This window comes from Mustela lutreola, chromosome X, assembly GCF_030435805.1.
Source record: "Mustela lutreola isolate mMusLut2 chromosome X, mMusLut2.pri, whole genome shotgun sequence".
Lineage (NCBI taxonomy): Eukaryota > Metazoa > Chordata > Mammalia > Carnivora > Mustelidae > Mustela > Mustela lutreola.
In genome coordinates, this window is record NC_081308.1 from 7,052,393 (window position 1) to 7,079,801 (window position 27,409).

Below are 27,409 nucleotides of genomic sequence, written 5' to 3' on the forward strand. Positions count from 1 at the left end.
TTTTTAAACAGACTCCAGCATTTTCAAGTATTTTTGAGTATTATTTGTCATAATGAAACGAATAATTTACAAATGTTATTCTATTATCTGGGGAGTCGAACTGTATCTCGGTCTATTTCTTTTTTTCTTGGCAAACTGTCTTATTAAAACTCATACACTCCCAAGAGCCTTTGCGGTATTTAAGTGTCACTTGAGTTTAGCGTGCTGGGATCACAGAAGCATAGAAAAGAACAAAAACACTTCAGGACACACCTTCATCTAGAAACAGCGATACCTCCAGGCACTTTATAAATCTCTGTTCTCAGAAAGAAGACTTCACTCTGCATCCGCTCAGCATTCCCGGGGGGACTTGGGGAACAATACCACTCAACGGCATAATTTACAGGCAAGGCCATAATGGCTGTGAATTAATGATAACTATTGTCCAAATTGTTGAGCTCACTGTAATAATTTGCATTATGCTGCTAATAAAAACAAGGAAAGGGTGACAAATAAAAGTGGAATTTAAATTGTATAACTGATACAGTAATATGTAATTTTTAGGTGAGATTACGGGTTATTCTTCTCTCTGGTAATCTGTAATTGCCATGTAAATATAAAATCCATATTTTAATTCTTAAAGCAATAAGAAGATGCTACTTATAATATTTCAAACAATAATTATTTTCACCCTCTTTTAATTCTAAATAGAAAGATACATTTATGTGTTAAAAATAATAAATATAAAACATATTATTTCGGGGGCGCCTGGGTGGCTCAGTGGGTTAAAGTCTTTGCCTTCAGCTCGGGTCATGATCCCGGGGTCCTGGGATCAAGCCCCGCGTTGGGCTCTCTGCTCAGCGGGGAGCCTGCTTCCCCCTCTCTCTCTCTGCCTGCCTCTCTGCCTACTTGGGATCTCTGTCTGTCAAGTAAATAAATGAAATCTTTAAAAAAAAAGACATATTATTTTTAACCCCGTAAATATAACTTAAGGTTAAAAATGTGGTATTTTACATGATAAAGTAATGATTTTTACCAAGTAATTTAAATTTTAAAAACCGACTATATTTTCTCTTGCCTGTTTTGGAGTTCTTTAAATGTCTTAAAACCTCTACCATTAGAGAATTCAGTGAAGCAAGTTAAATCAGAGGAATATCCAGGATTGCGCCAATTTCTTTATGAAACTCTCTATGTATATACATACAGATATACTTCATTTTATAAAGATATTTTATTATTTATGTAATCATATATCTGTTGAAATAATCACGCTAACACTAAGTGATCAATTTTCAATACAAAATAAAACCACGCTTGTGTGAAGTTTTGTTTTTAATTAGGTGTGTTCGATTCATATAAGCTCTGTAAGAAACAAGGGCTGCTCTCTCTCTCCACTAACCACTAATTTTCAGCCATCAGGTGCAGAAGTGAAATGAATGACATCGGTACTTATCAGAAGTGACGCGTGTGCGCAGCCCAGTGAGCTACCCTGAAGGCTGACATGCTCCTTCTCATCTCCCCAGACCAGTGATTCTCAGGGTGGGCGGCAGGGTGGTATTTTGCTCCCACAAGGGAGTGGACACTTGGCATGTCTGGAGACACTTTGGGTTGTCAGATCTTGGGCGGGTGCAGGGTTGGCCACTGGCCCCTAGTGGGTGGAAGCCAGGGAGGCTGCTCGCCATCCTACTGAGGCACAGCAGCGCCCCACAAAGAACCACCTAACCACAAGCGTCAATAGTGCCAAGGCCAAGAAAGCCTGACCTGGAAAAACCTAGACCGGGTGTTGGGGAACATTCCCACCTGGGCACATCCCGACGACGGAGCTGAGTCATGCCTCTATGGAACTCATGCAAATGCAAAAGCAAGGCTACCATGTTTGGGGGAAGAGAAAGAATGTTTAAATAGTCGGCAATTCTTCCTGGTATCAAACGTGTCTATTCCCTGAAGTGAATACAGGTTAAAGTATGGATCTGTGGTGTCTTGAGGAAGTATCAATCCTGGGGTTCTCAGAGTATAAATCGAAGGCCAATCTAACATCGAAGGACCTATTTTACACAACACTGCTCCTTTATTGCTTCTCAGCATTTGAGCCAGAGCACAACTAAAGAGCCCGCAAGCACAGGGAACGTGGACAATTCAGCCGAGACGAGCCCATGGGGGTGCGAGAGTTTTACCGGAGAGGTACCGAATACAGCCACATTGCATTATGAAATATTTCTTCACGTTTCAGAAACCAGTATGAATGAGATACCACTGCACACCTGCCAGAATGGCCAAAATAAAAACAGGACCACCACCAACGCTGGGGAGGAGGCAGGGAGCCTGAACCACTGACACATCACCAGTGGGACCGCCACGGTGGTTCAGCCACACTGGGAAGCTGTCCGGCCGCGCAGTACAAAACTCAACATGCACTTAGCACATGACCCAGTAACCACACTTCCCATCATACAGAAATGGACATTTAGGGTCACACAAAATCCCGTATACCGATATAGCGAATTTATTCACTATACCCGTAGAGCAAATTTATTGTAAGAGCCCCAGACTGGAAACAACCCAAAAATCCTTCAACGGGTGCACGGTTAAACTGCAATACATCCACACCGTGGAATACTACTCGGTGAAGAAAAAGATCAAACCAGAAATCCACACAACTGCTTGGGTGAACCTCTAGACAATAATGCAGAGTAAAAAATGCCAATCTCAAAAGGTCACATATTCTATGACTACATTTATATGATAGTCTTAAAGTGACAAAATTATAGATACAGAGAACAGACTACTGGTTGCCAGTGGTTAAGGATGGGGGGGACAGGGGTGGATGAAGGGTACATGGGACCTCCTTGTACATTCTTCTGCAAATGCCTAAGGACCTATAATTATTTCAAAATAGATTTTTTTTAAAAACCACATTTCTAAAGGTACCTGGGTGGCTCAGATGTTAAGCATCTGCCTTCAGCTCAGGTTGTGATCTCAAGGTCCTGGGATCGAGCCCTACACTGGGCTCCCTGCTTAGCAGGAAGTCTACTTCTTCCTCTCCTTCCCCTGCTCACTCACTCTCTCTCGCTTTCTCAAGTAAGTAAATAAAAGCTTTAGAAAAAAACCCTCACACACACACACACACACACACACACACACACACATTTCTGCACTTACAGAGCCCTGGGAAGCAAGAGCATCCAAATGGCCACATTCACAGTTGTAGGTTGGTCATGGTCAAGTTAGAGTACTTAGCTCTCAGTAAGGGCAAACGTATGCACCTCCAAAATACATCCTTTACCGACTCTATCTTTTGTATTTACTCCTCTGCTTAGTCATGTTGTTTTGGCCTGAAGGACATAAACACATGAACACGAGTATAACCGTAATTTCAGTTCAGAGTACTTTTTTAAAGAGAAGGTGTGTAATACTGTAAAATCACGGAAGCCCTGTAAAGAATAAAACAGATGAAGAAGAATGCTTTCTTGGATTATGGTATATGACAAAGACTCCTTCTTTAATCAAACTTTAGTCAGCCTCCCGCACTCTGCCTCTTCACTAGGCCTCAACCTTGGCCTCTATCCTTGCTGGGCCTGTACAGCCCAATGTTAGTGAGAATCCTGCTAAGTCAACTTAGCAAGAATCCCGCACTGGGGTCCTCACTCCAGGGCCTCCAAGACTGTGCTTCCAAATTGACCACCTGGAGTGATTCTCTCAACTAAATAGTAGTTTCATCCCTGTCAAAATGATGCCAAACATCATTGTATGAGAGCTGGTGCTTTCAATTTTTTTTAAAGATTTTATTTATTTACTTGACAGACAGAGATCACAAGAAGGCAGAGAGGCAGGCAGAGAGAGGAAGGGAAGCAGGCTCCTCGCTGAGCAGAGAGCCCGATGCGGGGCTCGATCCCAGGACCCTGAGACCATGACCTGAGCTGAAGGCAGAGGCTTTAACCCACTGAGCCACGCAGGCATCCCCTCAATTTTTTTTAAGATGCTTTTGTTCAAATGAAATCCTAATCAGAAGTCCTAATCAGGAGCTCTTTTGGAAGAGCAGAAAAACAGATGTAAACACCTGAGCTTTTCTTGTTGGAATGGCAGGGACCTTCCACCCCACGCATCGCTGCGCAAGTCTTCGGGTTCCGAGGAGCAAAGGTGCGAGAACACACTTCCCTGGACTACCGCACTGGGGGAGATTCTCCGTGGAGCCCTTCCTCGCACCTCACACGTCTTATGAGCAGAGGCACCGAGGGTCTTTGTTTCAGGCTACCTTTTTTGTCTAGGGAGCCGTCTTGGAAAATGAAGGCCGTGTCTCCCCGGAGAGCAACAGGGAGCTGTCCTCACTGTCCATTTTAAGAGATTCGGGTTCGCTCAGCTCAGGATCCACACCCGCAGGGCAAGTCTACCACCTGCTCCGCACCCAGCGGGGCTGCTCTGGGCTACCCTGTGGGACTTGGGGCTGGCAAGGAGAACAAACGTGAACCTGAAGCTCATGCTGCTTGCTGTGCCCTGAGTGATTAAAGACCTTTGTCTCTGACCCCAGAGTCTCAGTGTCTTCTGCCGACACCCAAGAAAACAGCGGCAGGCTGACCTGTGCGCTAGCAGACAGGGCAAAGCCTCAGACCCCTTCACAATTCTTGACAACCACCCTCTCTAACTTATTTAACACACACAGAGTGTTTACTCTGGATGAGGTATTATTCTAAGCGAGAGACAAATACTAACTCACTTAACCTTCACCATCACGCAGTAAGACACGCACTGTGACTACGATTTCCATTTTACGGGGGAGGCTAGTGTAATCGTGACCAAGTAGCCAGATCATTGCCATACGATGGAAAAACATGCTGTACATATTTACTGAGCACCAAAGGGTTTTCCTTATTAAAACAAAGAGCATACGGTGAAACCTCAGACCCGTGCGACGGTTCTCCTCTGGCTGGTGTTGATCATAAAGCCCCAGTCTTCACGAAGGTGGACACAGAACCATCCCAAGGGGCAGAAATTTAAAAACCGCTCTTACAATCGATGTGCCCCGACATCTGGTATTTCAGAGGGAAAGTGGAAACGACTGTCTCAAAGATGTCTCCAAGGTCTTGAGTGGAACCTCTTACTTCCTTGGAAAATGGTCGTAATTCCAACAAACTGACCTACTAGCACCATGAGCATTCTCCCAGAATTAGAGCTGCAGTAGCAAGCTTTCAACACTTTGGGGGTTATTTGTGTTTCATAAAGCTCACGCACTTGACGTTGCCGGCTAGAGAGCAGAAGACAGAGCGATACACGGGCCCAGAAGTCTGGAGTCCGGCACGAGGATCTGCCGTGAATCTAGCTCTACTTCCCTTCATAGAAAACCGTGAGGAACTAGCGACTTCGGATGATTGCCAACATACTCGGGGACCATCGACAAGATACAGCCCTCCAGTGAATGGCTATTATAAAGACAGAGGGCTAAAAAATGAGTATCAAGAACAGTTCAAAATGAAGGCTGGGAACAGACATTGCGTACACGCAAAGACACTCCCCATCACCCAGAAGAGAGAGGGAAAGCTACACGGCGACACCTCTTCTCCCTTGTCAAGTAGGCGACAAGGCAGAAGTTGCACCTGCGCTCGCTCTCTCGGGCAAGCTCGCACACACTGGGGAGGCAATTTTACTTATTCATCAAAATCAGAAACTGCATGCACCCTTTGACCCAGCAATCCCACTTCTGGGGATTTAGAATATAGACACACCTGCCCCCCACAAACTGATCAATGTTCAAGGCTTTTCTAGGCACAGCGCTTTAATAGCAAAAGGCTGGCTATAACCCATGGGATCAGTAACGGAAGGGTCAAATAAATTATGGTACATTGTCAAGATGGAAGTCAGCACAGTTGTTCAAGAAAAGGAGGGAAGCTCTGTGCACGGTTATGGAAGGCTCTCCAGGATAAAGCGGGGGATAAAAGGGTGCAAGCAGTGTATGGGAAAGGCCTCGGTTTATGTAAGATGAGGGAAATACAGTCGGGTCTGCCTACGAGAATCAGAAAAATTGGTGGGAGTCTGCCACCAAACCCAAGAAAAGGATCTCTCTATCAGTTGACAGCGTACTTCCCATCTTTGGGCAGCTCAGGAATCCTGACAATGTTTCTATGCCCCTTAGGGCCCTCAGAAGTCCTCTAACGAAGTTTTTCTTCAAGATGCTAGGATTTAAATTAACATAAGGATAAGACAGATACTCTAATACTCTGAGTTGAGGGTTTCAAACACCGTTTAAAGGGCCCCCTCCAGCCCCCACCCTGGGATCACAGTCAGGACTTGGGCCTAGGCCAGTGACTTTCAGACTGCTTCTTTAAATGATCCACAGCTGATCAGCAGTTTACCTTGTTAAAATTCAGTTGGTTTGGTAGTGCTTTGAAGGGGACACTCCCTTCTTGGATTTTCTGCATTCAGACAGGATTTGCAAAGGAGCTAACAACGAAGGGATTTAATTAGAAAACAAGAGCATCCGTTGGTAGCTTTTTGAAGGGGAACCACAAATACATATTCTTGTGGGCTTTTGCCTGATTACACTTGTTAATAAGGAATGCCAAAACATGTGCACCAAAAACCGTTCAAGGTCTTTTGGTAGCAAATTATACTTGTAAATTTGATTTAAGTTGATCACTGGAAGAACTCACACTCTTTGAAGATTTGAATTCATAAATGTATGAAAGAATTAAGTGGTTCTTTCCCCTAGTGATATAAAGTATTAAATGGCAGGGAAAAAAAATGTGTTTGAAATCAACGGAGGAAATAATTCATTTTGAAAATTATCCCATAAAAATGTTAAGTAGGAAAAATACACCAGACCAGTTCTACTGGATAAAGAAAGCAAACTTTAGGATGATGGGCTGGGAAACGTCCTATCGAGTGCTTTGTTTTCTGCAAAGTTTTTGTTATTCAACTATGGCAGTCTTAGGCACAGTAATCTATTCCATCCCCAAACAACAAAGAAGGGGAGACTAATTCTCATCAGCAGAAAACTGCCTGGCCTTTGGAGAGGGCAGTGGCTCCCGATCAAGGAGAAAGGAGTGTCTTTGAAGAAAGCATCTTGGGTTGTTTGGCTAATACACGAAATTCTCTCTTTATCATGCAGAAGAGTCATTTCAAAAGGAAAGTGCAAGTCAATGAAGATTAGTTTGGCTTCTTGGAGGTCAGAACTAAATCTACAAAACGAATAAAGCGACGCTGAAATAAACAAGAATGTGAAATTGCTCATCCGCGGGGATGATGTAACTAATGCTGACATAATTTCCAAGCAGAAAAGCAAAACTAGGTCAAAGCACGTTGGCCTAACATAATAAGCATTTTTGCTCCCAGAATTTTACCATGTAGGCTGTGTCTGCAGGCATTAATGTCTTCTGTTATCAATGTTCGGTGCTGTCACAAACGATTCGTGTCTTATCATTCTTTGTTAGTTAAACCAAAACAATGTAGTTTACATGTGAACTATTCCATTCTGACAGCTAAAATGTTAAAAAGGGGAAATGTTAAAAATATTCAGCAAGTGTCTTCTCCAGGCTGAGACGCACTGGTCAGTAAATATTCATATTTAATAGTCTCCTATCACGTTCTTCTCCACTGAGAAATTTCTCTCATTCAGTCATCATGATTTCTATTCCTTCTCTCATGCAGAGCGATGTAGAAAGGGCGGCAGCATCCTATCCCTCTAGAAATCCTCTTGAAACAAAAAACCTCCACCAAGTCCCTCCATGAGTAGCCAATTTTTGTATTCTGCTTGCCTTGCCCTTCTATTTGTTCCATGGCATTCTCCTATACTATTTCCAGAAAACACCCCTGATTAATTCGCAGAGAAAAGGACTCCCTTCACTCCCACAACTCTCTTCTGTATAAACATAATCCTCTTAAGGTTTTTACTCTCTGCCATGTTCACACTTATCGAAAATCACAGCAAAGACTATGCAGACAAAAGTAGCACAAACTCCAAAGATAGGGCTATGTGAGCATTTGGATTTTTTGGACAGTATTTGCTCCTAAAGGGGATACAATCCTTCCTGATTCTTGACTCACCAGAAACCATCGACCTTCTGGAACTGTCTTGGCATTTATTGGCTCATTACATTAGACTGTGACCCCCAAACATCCAAATTTTATCTTACCAGATGGCTTGTAGTATAGTCAAAAGGCAGTAAGATGGGGAGTCAAGAAGACTCGGGCTCTAGAAGTAAACTTGCTCATACCTTTGCTCCCTGATGGAGGGTAAAGCATCCCTCTGAGTGAAAATTTCAACCCACACATGCTACACTTTTAACCAGTACTCTTGCTGTCTCCTAAACATGTAGTTTTCTAACATTTGGGGATGTCTTCCATCTCTGTTTCTTCATCTGGCCATTCATCTAGTTATTGGCAAGTGAGCAGGGCATTCAACAGATTGCCCTTGTCCACACACAGCTCCCTTCCTCTGAATTATCTGGGGAAAGGCCACTTCAAAACACGTACAACTGAAGCCACACTCCACCACTTGACATGCGACAGACAACACAGCCTACTGAATGGGCCCTTTGAAAATGTATTCGTCCCGCTGTCTCCGTAAACCAGTAAATGTCTCAGAAACTTCTATTTCATCATTTTAACTGTAACTCTCAGTCTGTCACACCCAGAAGCAGTGAAAATGCTTTGTCCAGCATATGTCTTGAATCTCGTAGAGAAAATGTGGCCACCATATGCATAGAACGGAGCAGAAGGCTGCCATCTCCTCTCAGAAGCATTCTCCCAGTCGCTGAGTGACCTTGGGCATACCACTCACCTGGCAAAAGAAACCAGCTGCACATGGGCCAAGGGCCAAACACACCGGGTTGGGCTCCATGAGGGCAAGGAGCAGAGTCCATCCTTGCTTCTAGGCTTTGCGCTATTGGAGGACACATCCCGTTTCGTAACTGGTTCTGTAGCCCCACGACGGAGGGTAGAAGCTAAGCCGCCTGCCACGGTTCCACGCCCTGTCCTCACCCAGAACACAACCGCATGGGCGGTCAAACAACTGCAACTTCCTTTGATTTTTCTCTGATGTCTATCTATTTAGTCCTTGCTGTTCCCCAATCTTTCTAACGCCCTTTCTTCCTCTTGAAAATGCGCCCTTGGAAGATGCTCTTTCCTGCTAAAAATTCATGTAGCATGTACCCATAAAATAGGTAATGGTTCTTCTTGTGTGTCAGGCACTGTGCTTGGGCTCGGGGATTTCAAGATAATTAAGATATAACTCTTGATTTCTTTCTTTTTTTAAAAAAAATTATTTATTTATTTGACAGCAAAAGAGAATGATCACAAGTAGGCAAAGAGTCAGGCAGAGAGAAGGGGGAAGGAGGCTTCCTGCTGAGCAGAGAGCTTGATGGGGGGCTCGATCCCGGGACCCTGAGATCATGACCTGAGCCAAAGGCAGAGGCTTAACCCACTGAGCCACCCGGGCGCCTGTAACTCTTGGTCTTGAACAACTCAGTCCCAAGACAGGCAGGCAAATGATGAACTGGAAATGTACGCACCATTCCCAATACTTGTGTGGGTAAGAGGAAGCTCCCACTTCTTTCTTTCCATTTCTTCTAATCCAGTAGACAGCGTTTAGCTTACGAAGAGAATCCTTACAAACAACCTAAACCCACAAGAACCATCATTCCCCTCACTTGGCCCCCTGTGCTTTCTTGGTTGTCACCCACAAAGACCTCAGTGAGTCCCCAAGTTCAGGCAGGACGCCGAGAAAAGAACAAGTGAAGAGGTCGGACCCACAGGTGGACACACCAGCAAGTCCCATCTGCCAAAGCCATGAGCTTGCCCACAAACGTTGTCCCGGAAAGGGCAATCCTGATTTCTGCGGCTCCAGGCTCTATCACCTACTCTTTCTCCAAGTTAAGATTCATCCTGAGGTTCGAAGGGCTAAGGCATGAGCCTTAGCTCACCATATTGCTTCTCCCCCAACACCTGGCTGGCCAAGACCGTTGTCTAGATGAAGCAGGAGTGTGTTTTGGCGGTGGGGTAGGACAGGAGGGAAACTGGGCACTTACAGAAACTCAATTCACTGTATTTGGACAGGGAGTCCCAGTGGGAGCTAGAAGGTATCAGAAGGTTGTAGAAAGAAAGCTGCAAACTCAACTAAACTTTTCCTACTTCAAATATTGCGAAGAGGGGCCCATTAGCCAAAGTACGGTAACTCGTTCCCCTTCTGCATTCCATCCTGTGGAACATGGCGGCGTGCCCTCAAAACTCAGAACTGAATCTGACTGGTTATTTTTTTTAAGACAGCGAGTTCTAGAAATGGAATCATTTCTCACTGGAGAACCTTCGGGGTTTCAAACAACCAAACTCTTAGAGCACAAAGCCTTCCTGGACTGGGGACCGCCTTGGAGTTATTTTTCTCTATTGATAAAAATTGGTGAGGGGGCGCCTGGGTGGCTCAGTGGTTAAGCGTCTGCCTTTGGCTCAGGTCATGATCTCAGGGTCCTGGAATCGAGCCCCGCATCGGTCTCTCTGCTCCGCGGGGAGCCTGCTTCCCCCTCTCCCTCAGGTGCTCCCTCTGCTTGTATGCTCGCATGCACGCTATCAAATAAATACAGTCTTAAATAAAGAAAAGAAAGACCTGGGGTGCCTGGGTGGCTCAGAGGTTTGAGCCTCTGCCTTCGGCTCAGGTCGTGATCCCAGGGTCCTGGGATCGAGCCCCGCATCGGGCTCTCTGCTCAGCGAGGAGCCTGCTTCCTCCCCTCTCTCTGCCTGCCTCTCTGCCTACTTGTGATCTCTGTCTGTCAAATAAATAAATAAAACCTTTAAAAAAGAAAAGAATAGAAAGACCTTCTTTAAAAAAAGATAAAAACTGGTTAAGTTACTACTTAATAATTATGTTAAATGTGTTTTGACTAGGAACTTATAACTTTCTACAAATGATATACGGCTACAAATTAACTAAACTTCACAAATACAAACCATTTGTCAAGTCTCCTAAGGTCAAGAAAGCTTTGGCTACCAAATTATCAAGCAGATTTTTATCCATACAAATGCACTTATTATAAGTATACAAATGCACTTATTATAAGTATACAAATGTACTTATTATAAGTATATTATATATAATATACTTATTATTTATAATATTATAAAAGTACTTATTTTATGCATATAAATGTACTTATTATTATAACCTACATTGAGCTACAGAAATAATAAGCTATACATCAGATCAAAAGTCCTTGGAGGGCAAGGGATCATATTAAAATCATGTCTGTAGCTCAAAAAGGCATATAATAACCATTTAAAGTAGCTTAAATGAACGGACTACTGGATACATTAATTCTGTATGTACTCAGCAAATGCCCTTGAATAATGTACTCTACTCATCATAAACAGCTGACTGCATATGAAACCTTCATCTTCCTTTTTTTTTGGCCTTTTTTAGCCAAAATTTTTCTTATAGCACAAAGCAGGTAAGTTCTTAGTTTTGTTTGTGTGTTTGCTTTGTGTTGTGTTATTTTAGGAAAGTCCTCTCTAAACATTTTTTTTTTTCAGTGCCTCAATTTACTGACCTCTTTACCACCACCTGACTTTCTGGAGGCCATTAACCATTCTAATTTATGTCAAAGGGATATTTTCCTCCAGGAGGTGGAGGGGGGAGTCTTGTGGATGCCGAAGGGTCCCTCATAAAACTAGGCAATCAACCTTCTAGAACAACCCCCTCCCCCAGATGAATTTCATGTGGAATAAAAGGAATTGATAATGACCCGGAAAGAATCATGTTGATAAAACTGTCCCATATCTAAATGGGAGATTAGATTCCTGTTTGACCTGGCTTCCTAGCACTTTCTTTAATCACAGCATACTTGATATTCTCTTCCTTGAATGAACTCATTTCCATTGTGGCTTTGGTCAGAAGATTAAAGAATCGCTAACTAATTGTTCCAAGTAAGCAGAGCAATTCTCCGAGCCTCAGATCAGCTAGCTCCCAGCCGCGGTGGCCAGGACTTCCATCATCGACACTTCAAGCCCGACCTCTGCAGGTGGCTAACTGAAATGCACACCGCCTGAGCGGACTACGGTCTTTCTTTTTTAAAACCCCACCAAGTTCTGAAAATGGGAACATTCATACTAAGTGTAACAGGGATACTGATCATACGTTGGCTTTCCCTTTCGTTTCGTAAGTTGATTTTTGGAAGTAGCCACCATCTGACTGAAAAACATTTCTATTTCATTTGCAAAATACTTTGGTCGTGGCGAACCATGGATTCTTCCTGCCTACGGAGAAAAATCCGAATGATTTGGATGAACTGGGGTCCTCAGAGCATGTGGGTTAAAAAAATGTCCTGATCAGCCCCACCTTCTTCTAATCAAACAAATCACTCTTTGTCCACTGACCCAATCCCCCCCTTTCATGAAACACCGCGCAGAGCAGGTTGCCATAGCTACCTTGGATGTCGATTTACCACACAAGGGATCAAAGCCAGGAGACATCCACATACACACTTGGCCTTAAAACTCACTGGAATGTCTGCGGATAACATGTACCCACCAATTAAAGGATTTGCCCACAGCCTACGCGGTCCACAGCCAAGCAAACTATGAACGCATGTCATAACGAATGGCAAGGAAAAGTCAACCTGAATGTTTCAAAACGACCAATAAGAATCTTTAATCTGACAGCAAGTCTTAGGATTCTAACATTCCCTGTAAAGGAGAGATAGCCGGGAAGGCAGGAACATCTCGACGGGGTGTTGAAGACACGGGACCTCCAAACCGACCTCCAAACCACATGCAAAAACTTGAAACAGCTGTTGAAAGGGAACATTTCTCAGATACATATTTTAAATTCTGGTTAGTTACAGTATCCTTCTATCTCCGTGTTGGGACAAATGAGAACAGAAATGCCTTTTCAACTTTTAGAGGCTTGACTTTCAAATGAAGGAAACCATCAAACATACTCGGGACACTACGTGATGCTTACAGAGCCGTAAGAAAAAACGATGCTGTAGGCGAGTCCCATTTTAAGCTCCAGCACCTCGAATCCCAAGCCCCCCGTGCGCCCCAGTAGCCTGCCTTTCGCAGTGGGTAGGACTCATCCTCAGAACCACTCCTAATCGGCTACACATCTTTATACTTGGCCGTTCTCTGCTTTCACCTCCTCATTTGTTCAATGAGGATCAAACTGCTGCCTCGTTCTCTCCTGGGGATGTGACAGAGAATAAATAGATCATGTTGGGAAAGGACTTTCTAATCCTCCTAGGAAAGATGAATACAAAGATGTTCATTACTAAACCAGATGTCCTTGGGCATTTTAATTCCAATCTGAAGAATGCAGAACAGGCCAGTCGCAGCTTCCCTGTAACAGCACGGTAACAGCACCAGGCAAGAACCGAGCAGGTGCCGACCGCACAGGCTAGCGACCTCCTGCTTCCCCTCCACGTTCTAAGGCAAAAGGCGGTGATCTGCTTTAGCCCACCAGAGATCACAGCGTGCGCCTTCTTCTCTTGGAGCGCTTTGGAAAGTCATCAGGACTCGGTCTGGTGGGCAGTTTTGTCTGGAGGAGGGGTTTTTTTTTTCCTTTCTAGCTCCAGAAAGTATCATCTGCTCTTCCCTCGGGCAGGGACAATGAGCGGGCGCTGTGTGTGGAGGAGGAGAGCTGCAGAAAGGAACAGGCCAACCTGTTGTTTCTAGCTGGGGCCGCCACAACAGGTGGCCATGCCTTTCTTCTCGCCTGGGAACACAGCAAATTCCTTCTCAAGGAAGTTTCAGGAAAGTTTCCCATTTAGGATCAGAGTGCGGAGAAAGATTGGCACACGCTTTGAAATTACTTCCTGATAAAGGCCAATCAGGTTTACACTTTTCTTTTGTTCTCACGCAGCGTGACCTTAGGAATCCTCAAATAATATTAACCTTCTATGCGTTTTTTTTTTTTTTTTTTTCCTGCCACCCTGGCAGAAAGCCAAACCGCTCTGAATCTCATCTCCAGGCAGGCAGCTTTCTCGTTCTGCTGGCGACTCCCGGCTCCCTGCTATACCTAGGACGAGGCAGGGGTCTCCGCGCTGCCACACCATTGTTCCACACTGTGCAGCCCCGGGGACGGATCACTCCTCAGCCAAGAGATTGGATTTCATGGCCGAGCTGATGACACACGGACCTATTGGATAGTTAATGCTGCGAATCTGGCTGGGGCTCCCAGGCTGGGGTGGCCCGGCTGGGCTGGCCGACGGGCTGGTGGGTGTGATTTACCCAGGCAGGGGCGCAGCAGTCTGCCCCAAGAGAAACTCAAATAAAGTTAGGCTTTATCCACACCAAACTCCACCACCTCGCCCCTCCACAGCTGCTGCGGAACAATGTGTGAGACGCTGGAAACGCTGGACTGCCCCCGATTCTTTGGAGGAGCAAGGACTTCCCCCTTCTCTCCTTCCGTCCGCCCACCCCGGCAGCATCGCACTCCTCCACCCCACCCTTGGAACAGGCCAAAAAATGATGAGGCACACGTAGTCAGAGGATTAAAAAGTCGCTCATTCACTAAATGACAAAGGAGTTATTACATGCATACCCTTAAAACTTCAATACCAGGCTCAACTCCAATTTACACGAATGCCACGACGCGCCAGGCACGGGGGAAATCGTGCCAAGCCAGACAGCATGCCTCTTGGCATCGGGCACGGGGAGTGCCACCGTTCCACAGGGACTGTGTGGGAACAGGGATTCTGAAAACTGAGCGCAGACCCCAGTAAGGAGAGGACAGGTGGCCCCGCACAGGATCAAATGACTTCTTTGTTCCAGCTATGGACCTTTGTCAAAATTGTTTTGCACTCCCTCTTTTTCCTTTTAGATCCTTTCCATTTGGGCTTCTTGCTCCTTTACCTCACCCCATCTGACTGCTCGGTGTTAAAAAGAATGGGGTGGGTTGTGGGTTTGGGGAACTGAAAGCAGCTCAGCCTCGGCCCGGCAGTGTTCAGCAAGGCAAGGGCAATTCATTGAAAACACACGGCACTTGCTTGTCTAAATCCGCTTTTCGGTACTCACTGCAACTTGCCAACTGTGCTTGCTTAGGGAGTAAGCGACAGAGGGTCTTGGCGCCTGTCCGCTGTGCAGCGGAGTGGGGGGGGGGGGGGGCGGTCTGCACCACCTCCCGAGGTGGCAGGAAATGGACAGAAAGTTCTAAACCCCTCGCCCTGGCCCTCAAAGGGAAAAAGTTTGCTTCCTATGCAAATCACCTCCCCCAAAGTGCTCCGGGTGGCGTGTGCTGAACCCACTTAGGAAAAAAAAAGTGAAGAGGTTTTCTGGTGGTAATGCAGATGCTAACTTTTCCCACCCAGATTTATCAGGAGCTGGCAAAAGCGATTAACGCTCCTCTGGTAATTCTCCACCCTTGCCAGTCTCCCAGCATGTTTTTCCAATCTTGTCTTCCCTTTCTATGAGTAGTGATCTTGATATTTACATATTGACATGAGAGTCTTCCCAAAGTTTGAATAAGTTGTAAATCGCACCCTTTTCTTGGCTGCGCACACCCACTTTTTTCTTTTCCTTTTCTTACTGGTAAAGCTATAAACCTCTGTCTGGGCTGATAGGAATTGTATCATTCTGCCCCAAAGCCACGGAAGAAGCTGCCTGTTTAGAATTCCTTTCAAAGACTCATTTCAAGTAACCCCGAGCCTTTCTTAGCTCCCCGCTTCAGGGTTGCCATCTCACGTCCAGAAGCAACACGGTTTCCAAAGTGCTAGAACAGAAAAACCAATCTGCATTTTTCTGGAAGGACTGTCTGTGCTCACTTCAGGCTTGTTCCGCCTTCTCAGCCATAAACACAGTTAAGTGCTCAGAATGGGAAGCCAAAATGAGATAAGACGCCCCGTGTAATTCTTTTTCAGGATATTCAGTTATCTTTATTCTAATCCGAAGCGTAGGAGAGAGGCTAAAAGCTTGAGAGGGATTCCGCTCAATACATTCCAGCGAGCGCAAACTGGAATTGATTTACATATTCTACAAACCGCTTTTAAGCCCTTTACAATGACTGGCTGACATCACCAATCACCATTAGAGGCAAAGCGGGGAGGGGGTAGAAGAGTGGTTGTGGGGGGGCTCGGAAAATCGGCTTCTTCGGTTCCCTTAGGAAAATGCAGCCCCGCCTTCACGCCCAATGGACGGACCCGGACCGGCATCTGCTAAGCCAGCGAGCTCTCCGGAGCACCATCGCAGGGGGCCCCAGGCTGCGCCCTCCCTCGCCGCCCGCCCGGGCAGCCCCCCGAGCTTACCTGCCTCATGTTTAGAATTCCATGACCCATCCGGCAGGGAGCGAGCTGCCTCGAAGCCCACGCCGCGGTCTTCAGAGGGGAAACAGCAAACCCAACAGAAGCCCGCCAGACAAAAGCAACTCAGTGAGATCCACAGGCAGCAAAGAGCACGTTTTCTTCCTTTTTCTTTGATCTGTTGCTACACGCACTCTGCCCAAGACAATGTCAAGTTTCTCAAGCTTTTCTTCCCCAGCCTATGAAAAGTCGGGCTCCGGGAAGCGAGGACCGCCTGGCTCTTATTTCAAATCGGGTCTCAGAGACGTCGTAGGTGGCTGGCTTGGGCCCCGGAGGAGCCCCGCCAATCAGGAGGCAGGGGTGGGTCCTGGGAGCCAGGAAGGCTGCCTCCGCGAGGATTACAGAGCTTTCGGGATTTAAATGGCTGGAAGCAGCTGGAAGCACGGCGAAAGCTCCCAAAGTAAAGGATGAGTTAGGTCTATTCTTATCTCGCTGCTCCGGGTCTGCTCAGAGCCTGCCTAACTAGCTTCGGGCCTCAAAGCCTTGGCCTTTTAGGAGCGCCCCAAAAGCACGAAATTCTTTGGAAGGCGCACGATTATTTCAGCCAAGGGAGTGCACCATTCAGGACCGGACCATCTTTTTGAAAAGGGTATCTGGCCCCGAAGTCCTGCTTTGGCGTAGCCGGGGTGGGGGAGTGGGGGAGGAGAGAGACCTAATTGTTAGGCAGAACACCTTGGGAGGAGGCCCCGCCCACTTCATTTCCATATAGATGAATCGTCCAGCCAGTCTAAAAACAAACAACAACAACAACAACAAAAACCAAATCTGGATGGGAACTTGCACGCGAATCTGGTGAAACGCAACAAAAGACCAAGAACCTTTATCTGTTAAGGGCCCAAGGCATAATTTCAGATAATACTGTTATTAGAAAAAGAAACGGGGCGCCTGGGTGGCTCAGTGGGTTAAAGCCTCTGCCTTCAGCTCAGGTCATGATCCCAGGATCCTGGAATGGAGCCCCACATCGGGCTCTCTGCTGGGCGGAGAGCCTGCTTCCTCCTCTCTCTCTGCCTGCCTCTCTGCCTAGTTGTGATTTCTGTCAAATAAATAAAATATTTTTTTAAAAAAAGAAACACTGACGTTTCGTGGAAAAGACAGTTTCTTTCTTTCTTTCTTTCTTTCTTTCTTTCTTTCTTTCTTTCTTTCTTTTTGAGAAGACCGTTTCTAAGGTAAGTATCTACCTCTCACTACGACTCACCATACCAACAGAGCTGATCTGGGGAACTTACTAGCAGGGACCAGCTGGCCATCATCTCAGCAGAATGGGAGAAAACCTAGCTGGCGTCCTCTAAACTTAAACCCAGACTTAAAAAGAATTCCCAAAGTCAGCTTTCTTAACTCCACGTAAACAGTAACTTCATTCAGCTCTGAGCCAGTGTGATTTCAATGCAGATCTACCTTTGGATTTCAGAAAAGCGCAAGGCCAGCAAAGACCACTTTGTGTGGCACCAGTGATATATTTTCTTTCCCAAAGAAGAGGCCACAACTTTGTGAGACTAATTTTTAAAATTCTTGTATCGGGGGCAAAAATAACACATTAGCAGATCATGAATGGGCCGTTCCTAGAGTGTCATCTACATGGGCTCAGTAGGTAGGAACTCTGCCCAATTCTCTGAAAAATCAGCAGCCCAATAGCTCGACCCAGAAGTCCATACCCACCCCAGTCCCCCACCTTAGTAGGCAAAGGGCCCACCTGGGGACACAAGCTGACTTGTACTTATTTTGGAGCCCTTCCTGAGGAACTGGAACTCAGCACTATTGCCATTTGGGGTCAGATCATTCTCCGCGGAGGGTGCTGTGTTGGCACTGTGGGAGGCTGAGCAGCCGGTCTAGGCCCATGAGATGCCGGTGGCATTTTCACAGCCGTGACAATCCATAATAAGCAATTACCAAATGTCCTCCAGGGGCGGGGTGGGTAAAATGACGCCAGATTGAGAACCGTGGATGTGCCAGCTCTGAAATAATGGTTCTCCAGCTACAGGGTGCAAGGAAGCTTCTGGGGAGACCGTTAAAAAATGCAAATCCCAAAGCCCCTGCTCCTTGTCCAAGAGAATCCAATCTACTGGTTTGAGGAGGAGTCTGGGAATCCGCATTTTTGTGTGTCCCCTCGCCCCCGTCAAAGGACTCTGATTCACTTGGAGATACACTGCACCTATTCCTGCTCTAGGTGTGCCCACAGCCCCAGGACCTAGGGAGCTACCCAGAGCTGCTGCCGTTCGGTATCAGTCGGGTTAAATCCCAAGGTGCAACTCATCTCATTCCTCACGCTCAACAGAAGCTTCTCACAACTGCCTTTGCCTTCTGTGACCGTCATCTCAAAGGTAAACTTGAGCTGGGATCTCCTCTCGCCTTTTCCGAGTTTCATCCATCTTTCTTCACTTTTACTCACTCCCCTACCATCCTCCAAGGTCACCCCTCTTCTGTGCTTTCCCAACGCCCAAGACAAATTAATCCCCGCCCTCCTCTATGCTCAGAAAGCAGGCAGTAGTAGCCTTTGTCAATTTCCATGCTGTAAATACTCCCTCCTTTCCCACCATGAGGACACTGAACACAGAGTTAGAAAAGAGCAGTGCCGAATCAGGACATGGTAAGCACCAGCTTGAGCAAACCACGATGGTCACTTCCATGGGATACTGTCATCCTCCACTCTTGAGTCTCTCTCTCCTATGAGACTGTAACACTCTCAAGGACGAGAATGGCTTCCCATTCATCTTCGCAAGCCCAGCCACTCACACTGTACCTGCCGTGCAGTAGGTGGTCAACCAGCGTGCGTTGGGAGAGAACGCGATCCAATGGGCAGCTTCCCCAAGACATGGGCCCCCATCTGCCTGCCGCCACTGCCACAGCAAGGAAGGGAAAAGACGCTCGTAGAAACTCTGACAGTTACCTTTTTACCATAATGTCATATCTATTCTGTATTTATGAAAACAATATGCACAATGCCATCCTCCGTCCTCCCGCTCCCACGTCTGAGCGCCACAAACAGACCAGAGTGAAAGTCTAGAGGGCAGCCTTCTAAAACAGAACTTCAGCTTCATGGACGTATTTCTGAGACGCCACGCTGTTTACGTTTTTGTATGAAGGCATCCCACGCTTTTGCACCCACATACTTGCACATCCTATCAGCTATAGATTCCAAAGATCTCCAGGAGGAATATATACAATAATCCCCGGGAAGTCAATGGGAGGGCATATCCACTGGGAAGAAAGACAGTACTTGGTGATGGCCATCTTCTCATTATGCACTAAGGCAGGAACACGAACGGTGGTGTCATTAACAAACAGCACTTACGAGTGCCTACTGTGAGCCAAGCATGTTGCCAGGTTCTTCACAATGTGCGCCATTTACCCTCCACCAAAATACCAAAAAGTAGACATCACCACTGTCATGCTAAGAGGAACAGACAAGATCATCGAGGCAAGGTAAATAACCCAAGATCTTCTTGTGTTAAATTGCCGTACTAGGAAGCAAGTGTTTGAGGTCAGTATAACTCGGCTTTTTGTTGTAAAATGTGCTGCTTCCAGAAATGTCCAGAAACACCTAAAGAAAGTGGATAGTGTAAAAAAAAAAAAAAATGAAGTCTTTTTCATTTATAAATAAACAAATACAATTATTTTGGACTTTTTTTGTATAATTTTTAAAGCTTCTAATGAAATAAATGGCCCTTTGGGGGTTGTCCCTAAGCGAGCATTATTCCACTTATTATTATTCCACTTATTGGGAATAGCATAAGTGAGTAAAGTGATACAAGCACAGAAACAGTGTTGCAAATGACAGCTGAAGCAATGTTGTGGTATTGACAGTCCATAAAAAGTAGCCTAGACCACAAAAAAAAAAAAAAAAAAAAAAAAGAAAGAAAGAAAGAAAAGAAAAGAAGGAAAGAAAGGAAGAAAGAAAGAAAAAGAAAAAAAGTAGTCTAGACAACAGTCCTCTGTGGTCATGTGCAGGTCTGGGTATAAACACACCTACACAGTAAATGTCACATAGAAGCGTGGGCAGGTAGCCCTGGGCAGGCCCTACTGGACGTGGCTGGCCATGAGCATGGCTCCTCACAGGAGAGCTAGCAGGACCTGGACAGCCTCGTTCTGTGTTCTGCTGAGGTCAAAGCCTATGCTATTAGCATTTGTGTAAGTAAATCATGGTTGGCTATCAGTAACTTTGTAGAGTTTATTGAAATATGGGTCAGGACACGTCATTAAAAGTCAGTGAAAACCAAGCTGAAATTGGCCAGTCAGCCACCTGGGAAGTGTGCTTGGTGCAAGTGCAGTCTCTGGGGTCTGTGAAAAGACAGTATTTCCTCTCCCATAGAAGTTCCAGAAACCTGGTTGCCTTATACTTAACAGCGGCTGGAGGAACACTGTACTTGAGGGAATGAGGGAAGGTAGTTCACGTCGATAACAATGCAAGGCCCAGCTTAGAAAAAAAAAAGAAAAGAAAAGAAAACCCCACCTATAATTCTTACAGGAGGTCACAAAAATGCAACAAGCCTCTACTCAGTGGACGTAGGTACTCCTTAAGCTAGTTTCTTTGAGTTGGTTGATGGCGGCAACATGGTATACCAGAAGCACTGGTCATAGATGCCATTTGGAGTCCATTTTTGGTGTCCATGTGGCTGGTAAGCTCACTGATGGAGTCCCAGTTTAACTCCAATTTTCACGGGACAATTGGGCAAATTATGGACTGAAAGTTTGTGCTGCCCCAAAATGCATATGATAAAATCCTCACCGTAATGTGATGGTATTAGGAGGTGGGGGGCTATCTTTGGAAGGCGATTAAGTCATGAAGGTGGGGGTGCCTGGGTGGCTCAGTTGGTTAGGCAACTGCCTTCCGCTCAGGTCATGATCCTGGAGTCCCGGGATCGAGTCCCACATCGGGCTCCCGGCTCCATGGGGAGTCTGCTTCTCCCTCTGACCTTCTCCCCTCTCATGCTCTCTCTCTCTCTCTCAAATAAATAAATAAAATCTTAAAAAAAAAAAAAAGAAAACCTTCATTTATTAAAAAAAAAAAGTCATGAAGGTGGAAAGTCATGAACCATGCGAGTCCCTTGTGAAAGAGATCACAGAGAGCTGTCTCCCTCTTTGCCTCTGGAGGACACAGCAAAAAGACAGCTGTCTGAAGCAGGAAGTGGGCTCTTATTTTCCACCCCACATGCCCACACCTTGATCTGGGACTTCCAGCCTCTAGAATGTGAGAAATAAATCTCTGTTGTTTATAAATCCCCTAGTCTGTGGTGCTTTGTGTTAGCAACCTGGTGGACCAAGACAGATAAAATCAGGAGCGGGAAAGTTTTTTTTTATAACTCTTGATGTCTTAGTGTTTTGGATGACAAGATTCTGGAAAGAAGGAAAGAAATCTGTGAATACAAAAATGGAAGGAATAGACACACCGTGAGAAATAGGTTTGGAAAATGTACCCTAAGGGCAGACTTGCAGACAGGACAGAGCTGACTAACTGGTCACCGGTCATGGTTTTCAATACATTGAACTTGATATCTCCTCACTGGAAAATTAAGAAGTTAAAACAAATCATGCTATTTAAAATTTTAATCTTAACTTAACATTTAATAATTCTCTGCTTTTAGAGGTGAAATATTTTGACATTTCCTAGTTTTTGTTGATAGATTAAATACGGCTGATCCTTCTTTATCTTCCTCTTAGTAATCTGGTAAAGGTTTATGCATGAACTTGGTGATGATTTTTATATACTCCTCCTGCTGTCAAATATTCTCTACACTCCCAGTTAAACCTTCTGCTTCATGTCAACACAATAATATCCTACTTCCCTAAAGTAATTTTTCAATTTCCAAGTCATCTACTTTCTTTGCTACAATTTCGTGCTTAAATTTGCAAAAACCTTATTATAATAATGTATTTTTTTACTTATCTTATTAACCCCTTTCCTAGATTTTGAGGTCAATGAGGCCTGTATCAGTCAGGGTTCTCCAGAGAAATAGAACCAGTCGGATATATAACATGTATCTTGAGATTTATTTCAAGGACTTGGCTTCGATGATTTTGAGGACTGGCAAGTCTGACATCTGTAGGGCAGGCTGGCGGGAGCTCATCCTGTAGTTCCGAGGGAAAATTTCTTCATCCTCAGGGAAACCTCGGTTTTGCTCTTACGGCCTTCAACTGATTGGGCAAGGCCCACCCACATTCTCAAAGGTAGTCTACTTTACTTAAAGGTTATAGTTGTTAACCACATCTACAAATGCCTTCACAGCAACCCCTAGATTAGAGTTTGAGTGAATAATGGGTACTACAGCTTGGCCAATGGACTTGTTAATATAAAAGCACACAATATGTAATCAATAAGGTCCATAAATGTTTACTGAATTATTGCAACTAATAATAATAATAATAATTTCAAAACTGCCATCAGCAAAAGGTTCTCTTCTCTATAAATAATGAAATCTTGCTAATAGATTTATTACGTGCTTCTCAACTGCAACACCGGAAGGTAGGAGCTATAAAACTTCGAGATAAAAGGATTTCTAACTGACGATTCTATACCGAGTCATGCTATTCATCAAATGTCAGGATAGAATGCAATTTTTTCCATAGAAGGACTCAGAATTTTTGCATCCCTTCTACTCTTTCTTTGGAATCCACTCAAAAAGATGTGTTCTAGCAAAAGGAGGGAATTAAACCGAGGAAGATGAGCCAACATAAAGAGAAGCGAAGATGATGGGTGTTATAGTTCTAAAAAGGCCTCCATCCAAGCTGGAGCAGAAAGATGGACAACTCCTGGACAGAGGCCTCCAGGGGGGGAAATTATACTGAGAGATTGCATCTGAGGATGAATGGGTGCACATGGATATAAGCAAAAGGTGACACTATTATTCATTCCAGAAAGCGAAAGAGTGCACATGAAAAGAAACCCAGTCCTAGGACACTCCTTCAATCGGCAGCAAACTCTGATCTACATCTTGCGGCAGAGACGACTGGGAGCCAATCCTGTTCCCACCTTCCCCTTGTTTCTTTCCAACAGAACTTCAGTGTATTTGGTGGCAGAAATGTGGCCGGCTGAAGCGCATCTCCCAGTCTCCCTGGCAAGTGTGGGTGGTGATGGGACACTGTATGGCCAATGGAAATTTAATAGAAGCTGCTGTGGCAATCTCCTGGGAAAGCTCTTCGGGGAGACACACAGTTTGCCCTTCGGCCTTCCCAGTTTCCCTACCAGGGGTACGGATGCAGCGTCTGAGGGACTGGGGCCGCTGTGTCACCACGAGAGGGACAGGACATGTGGTCAAGCTGGACAACAGGAAAGAACAGAGGACCCTGGATTCCCGAGGACATCTTAGAGTCTCCGCATGAGCCCTGACTTCATGTTTGGTGAGAAAAATAAATCGCTACTTTGTGTGAGCCCGTGTTTCAGAGTTTGTGTTCGCAGACGAACACAGTCCTAACTGACACAATTTTATTGGGAGGATGTGGGCTGGGATGGGGGGGGGAACAGAGGTCATTTCTTCCTGATCCTGTGCAGGATATGAAAGATAAGGTCTAAAATTCATAGGCCAAGAAAGAGCAATAAAAGCATATTCTGGGAAATATCAAAGTCCATAGCAGAGGAAATATTTACAAGTCAAAAGGGATTGCTCCTAGAATGGAGGGGGACGGCTGTTTTTATTACAAGTCTTTAGTATATTTGTACTTTGAAGATATATTACTTTGATAAAAATTAAAAATAATTAAAAACAAACAAGAAGATACGTACTGGTGATGCAACCAATTTCTTGTCCTTAAACTCACTTCCTGTATTAGCAGTATGTTATGATTATCTAGCTCATAGTTAACCAAAGAGTCAGGGTAGAGCATTCGAGAAGTTACATGCCTGATGGCCCCAGCTAAATCTCAAGGGCAATGTCACCACGTCACGCACATATGATCTGATTGGCATTTCCTCTTTCCCCTGCCATGGATTTACTTTGCCCCAAGTTTATGACTGATTTGCCATGCGTAGCGGCAAATACATGTATGAGACAGCCCTGATCCAAACTGTTTTAGATGAACATTCTTTTAGATCTCAAGGAATCAAAATCCTACAACCCGGACGTCCTAATAATTCATTAGACTAATTAAAAAATTTTTTTCTTTTTATTCCTAATTGGCATCATTCTTGATTTAAATTCATTTTTTTAAATTGGGTTTAAGTATGGCTAGGAATGACTGGCCACGCTTCTTTATATTATTATCACTTTACTTCTTATTCTTTCCTCTCCCTTATTTTTCTTATATAAGAAAAGAGTTAGTCTCTCAAACCTTTAATATTTTAATGCTCAAAGCTGATTTTTAAATTAGCCTTAGAGATTAAAAAGACATTTACTTTTGTGGCCCAGATCTCAGTTTTTATATGTTAGAAACAAGCAAATCAGGCTGGTTCATTGATAATCACATGGACAGACGGTGAATAGAAATTTTAATCAAAAGAAGCTTTGAACAGGATTTGCGCTCCTTGCTTGTAAAAAGACAATGCTTTATCCTTTAGATTGACACTTCTCAGATGCAGAGAAAGACTGCTGAAATGGCTGTATTTTTTTCCCCTGATTGGCACGGCTCAATAAGTGGTTCCCAGCAGAGGAAAAACTCACGATGAGCCAGAACCATGGCTTACACGCCTCTTTCCTTTGCTAGATACCGATCGGGCTGGTTTGGTTTTGTTGTTGTTGTTGTTGTTGTTGTTGTTTTTAACTTCCTTTTCATAGCCAAAAAAAGAAAAGTTGCCTTTATTTCCTTATAACTAGATGGCTCATGATGAGTTTTTCCTCTGCTGGGAACCACTTAGGAAAATTCACGCAGACTGAGATAGGCTTTCCTCTACTACTCCCCTGATACAAGATGCAAGATAAACACGTCGAGTGGAGGCAAGGGAAAAAATGCGAACGCTGAGTAGCAGTGCCTTGCCTTTCTCCATTTTCACTAAAGAGCTATTTGAAATGTCTCAGGAACTGCATTCAAATGAAGCTTCATTTTATTTCTCCTTCGATTTAATAATTTCCAAAAGGAAGAGCTTCCATTACTTGTCTATTTCATAAACGGTGCCACTACTTAAAAATACTTTTAATGTGAGTGATTTAAAGAACATCACACAATGAACAGCTCCCTTCTGTGGAGCTCTATCTGTGTCATATCAGAATATTTCTCCTAAATGATCTCTGTGTGGGGGGAAAAGATAATTTCGTTATGGTCATCTATGGGCAAATTAATTTCATGCAATTAAAGGAATTCAAAACCAGCTGATACACTCTGCTCTAAGAGGTCTAAGGGAGTGAAAGCTCACTCTGAGGAGGGGACATCTGTACTAGAGAGATGCGCGAGTATTTGTGCTACAGGGAACGAGAGGTGAAAGGAATCGCGGGTCTCTCGTGGACCTGGTATGCGTCGGGCACTCTTGAAGACGGAGCAAGTTTCTGGGGTGTATGTGACAAACCCATCTCTCTGACTCCGAAACTCGTGCTCTTTCTGGCACGTGGTGCTGCCACCCTGGTCCCTGGTGCCGCTCTCCTTTGGGAAGAGGTGCCGCAGGGCTCCCTCACCCCCTGTGCCACATACGGGAGTGTTTGGGATTCACGGCTTGCTTTGGTTTGGTTCTGAAATCGCCAATCTCAATCCGCCTCCCAAAGCATGTCGCACAGCACGTTCAAGGTAAGTCCGGAGTTCACCGTTATCTTTGAAAACCCAGTGAAGCACTCTAGTGATTTTTATTCACCGTCAATGGCTCTCCAAATTTGGGGTGTGTTCATTTGATCATTTCTAGACAGGAGGAAAACAATATCCCACATGGTGCCTATCGATGGGGACTCCTCATGGAGAAAGAGGTTGCTGCTGCAGGGCGGGACATGAGTGCTAGGGCCATTTCTCTAGGACCGTAAATGAGGTTTTCCTTCTTCATTCAGAATTTCTCCAAGGCTTTCCCATTGGAATATGTTTCTGTGATTCAGTTCCATAGTTAGGAAAGCGTGCAGCCCATGGAGGGTTAGCGATCTATAGATATCTATATGTTGCTAATGAATGTGAACCAAGCCAAAAAGTTTATACGACACATGAAAAAAAAAAAAACGCTGCCCGTAGTACTTGATTTATTGTTCCCAGTCAATGCAGCACAGCAATGTGGCTAGAAGCACCTATTCCAGAAACGGCCTCAGTCCAAATATCAACTTTGTCACTTAATAACCGTGTGAACGTGGCTCATCTGCTTATTCTCCCTCAACGTCAATGTGATTTGAATAAAGCGATTTGTTTCAAAATACTATTATTTAGGTTAGGGGCGCCTAGATGGCTCAGTGGGTTAAGGCCTCTGCCTTTGGCTCAGGTCATGATTCCAGGGTCCTGGGATCGAGCCCCGCATCGGGCTCTCTGCTCAGCAGGGAGCCTGCTTCCTCCTCTCTCTGCCTGCCTCTCTGCCTACTTGTGATCTCTGTCTGTCAAATAAATCAATAAAATCTTAAAAAAATACTATTATTTAACATTTACAGAGGGCCTACTAAATGCCAGACACTTGTGAGCCCGTTAAATTCTCCTTTGCCCCCAGGAGAAGGGGTACTCCTAGTGTCCCCATTCGCCAGTAGTGAAAACTGAGGCACAGAGAGGCAGAGTGACTTGCTGAGGTCGTAAAGCTAGGAGGCTGCGGTTCCTGGTTTACACATTCAGGCTGACTGGCCCCTGGAAACATGCTCTTAGCCACAGAGAACACAGCACAGGGTAAACACGCAAAAATTGTAGTTCATGTTATGATGCGGTAACAACTAAAACAAGAAAATGCCCAATGGTCACTCATGCGTTTGTGAAACTACTTAATCACCGTGTGACTCCATTTCGATCTGTGTCTCACCTTTGCCAGCTCTGTTTTGGGTGCACAGCCTGTGTTCTTCCTTCTGGGGTATGTGCAGAGACGGGGCTACCTTTGCTGAGAACATCTGAACAAGGCATTCAGCCTTCGAAAGTTCCCCTTAAAAACACCGGGGGTGGGGGGCGGCTGGCTGGCTCAGTAGGCGGAGCATGAGACTCCTGATCTCAGGATTGTGAGTTCGAGCCCCACACACGTGATGGAGCCTACTTAAAATAAGAAAAACAAAACAAAAATATACCCAAGGCATAGGAGTCCTTAAGAGTCAGAAGACCGCCGTAAGTGTATAATGGTGGTTTCTCACTGTCCTTAGTGACAT

General features: G+C 45.0%; 1 protein-coding gene across 5 annotated transcripts in view; it reads right to left on the minus strand.

Annotated features, from left to right (window-relative positions):
• The window catches only part of MID1 (midline 1), a 347,940-nt gene that overhangs the window by 137,655 nt on the left and 182,876 nt on the right, over nt 1–27,409 (minus strand). For 2 of the 5 annotated variants that reach the window (XM_059156939.1, XM_059156936.1), the window contains exon 1: nt 16,194–16,487. The exons of 1 other annotated variant lie outside the window; for it this stretch is intronic. The gene's annotated coding sequence lies outside the window, so the exon portion shown is untranslated. Of the gene's footprint in view, nt 1–16,193; nt 16,491–27,409 lie in introns of those variants that run through there. 2 more of the 5 variants (XM_059156940.1, XM_059156941.1) reach the window with 2 other exon arrangements.